The sequence below is a fragment of the Phalaenopsis equestris genome, unplaced genomic scaffold (genome assembly GCF_001263595.1).
Source record: "Phalaenopsis equestris unplaced genomic scaffold, ASM126359v1 Scaffold000347, whole genome shotgun sequence".
Lineage (NCBI taxonomy): Eukaryota > Viridiplantae > Streptophyta > Magnoliopsida > Asparagales > Orchidaceae > Phalaenopsis > Phalaenopsis equestris.
The window spans coordinates 509,323-511,733 of NW_018164789.1; positions in this window are offsets into that span (position 1 = coordinate 509,323).

The following is a 2,411-nucleotide window of genomic DNA, read 5'->3' on the forward strand; positions in this document are numbered from 1 at the left end:
ACTTGCTAATTTACGTTCATAAACAAACTCGCTTGTAGTTCAATAAGTAACTCGTTAAATACTTGATATTAAACTCGATGATAACTCGCATCATATATGATATATTTGTTAAGATTTGCAAATGAAAAAGAAAAGAAGAAGGGAAAAAGAAGAGAATTGAAAAGTGGCTAGGGTTTCAATTACATCAAACTCATCATTACAAGAGTAAACGATAAATATATATACAATAAGCAAAGAGAATAAACTACCCTTAAGTATGGTAAAATAATAGAAACATAATGAATATAATATCTAACATCCCCCCTCAAACTCACGATGCATCAAAAAGAATCATTGAGAGTTTGCTAGTCAAAAAGGAAAAAAATGTTGTGTGGAATGTGATTTCGTAAACACGTCAGCAAGTTGCATGGAGGACGAAATATATGTTAAGGTGATAGTGTCATGTTTAAAGTGATGGCGAGTGAAATGACAATCAATCTCAATATATTTGGTGTGCTCATGGAAGACTGAGTTGTGGACAATTTGTATAGCACTCTTGTTATCACAATATATAGGAGTTGGGCTAAAGAAAGTGACACCCATATCAACAAGTAACCAGCGCAACCAAACAATTTCTGCAGTAATGGATGTCATCACACAAAACTCAGCTTTTATAGAAGAGCGAGAGATAACTGCTGGTTTCTTACTCTTCCAAGAAATGATAAAATCTCCAAGAAAAATACAAAATCTTGTGGTAGATTTACGATTGGTGGAATCACCACCCCAATAAGCATCTGAGTAGGCACGTAATTCCAAGGAAGAAGTGCAGGAAAGAGAATGCTTTGAAATTGAGTATCCTGAATGCGAAGAACAGCTGCTCAATGAACTGTAGCAGGAGAGGCAACAAACTGACTAATAACATGTACTGCATAAGCAATATCAGGTCTAGTGATGGTAAGATATACCAAGCTGCCAAAAAGTGTACGATACAAAGTGGGATCTGACAAAGGAACGCTATCAGGAAAGTTATTGTGAACATTTAGCTCAAGAGGAGTAGCAATTGTTCAATTATCAGATAGAAGAGTTTGTTCAAGGATGGTGCCAATATACTTAGATTAGGAAAGAAAATAACCTCTAGAAGAATGAGTCACTTCAATCCCCAAAAAAATATCGAAGAGTACCCAAATCTTTTATCTCAAATCATAGAGCTGATTGTAATTTCAACTCTGTAATCCCATTATAATCATTTTAGTAATAATCATACCATCAACATATAAAGAGAGTATGATACGACAATGGGAGGTACTCTTGAGAAACAAGACAGTGTCATGTGAGCTAGAATGAAAACCAAAAGATGTAATCACAATAGAGAACTTTTCAAACCAAGCTCGAGGGGCTTGTTTAAGGCCGTAGAGAGCTTTCTTTAATTTACAAACTTCATCATGATTATGAGAGACACCTGGTGGAGGCACCATGTAAACTTCCTCTTGAAGATCACCATTTAAGAATGAAAATTTAACTTCCATTTGAGAGATATGTCTCTGACCAAGAGAAAATATGTTGAGATTTTCATACATATTTTACACTATTTTTTATCATATTGCACTTTAAAGAAATATATTTTTGATGTTTTGTTGCAGAAATGATGAATTAGGGTCATTGGAGCAAAAGGATGCAAAAAGGAGCGAATTTGGAGCGAAAAGGACCAAAATATGAAGATTTGAACTGGGGCGCCGACAACAAGCCCAACGACGCCAACGACGAGAATTTCCCGATTCCCCGAGACTCCAGATTAAATAATTTAGAAGGCCCGCCAACGGCGCCCTCGAGGCCGTCGACGATGAGATCTATGGTTATACCCAATCAAGCTTTGGATAAGTCCAAATTTTGAAGGGATGCTTAGGCAACTCTTGGAAAAGCTCATCCACAACCTGTGGCCAAAAATACAAAAGGAGAGGCTCAAGAGTTCGAGGAGTTGGAAGGTTAGAATAGTGTTCAAGAGCCCTAATAGTGTGTAGAAAGTCTAATTATGAGGAATTCTTCGAGAGATTGTAAGAGTGGAGGGAAAGTGAGAGATTTCTTCCTCATTGTCGTTTCGTAGAGGAATTATGTGTGCTGTAAAGAAAGGAAGAGATTCAGAGGAACTTCGAGGAGTTTGCTTGGGGAGGAATTAGAGATAGCTGTTATTTACTCATTGTAGTTTGTATGACTTTGCTTTTATATATGAATTCCGAGTTTTGTTGTGTCTTCCCCATGAGTTCTGAGTAGTTTTCTCTGTCTTGCTCCTTGTCTCGAGATTTGTGAAATGGTGATTTGAATTGGTGAAGCCATGAAAATGTTTAAGAAATTGTGATGATCTTTTCACTTCGATCTTAATTTACTTTCAATATGGTCAATTGATTTATTAAAATATGTTGAGTTTTACAACTAAA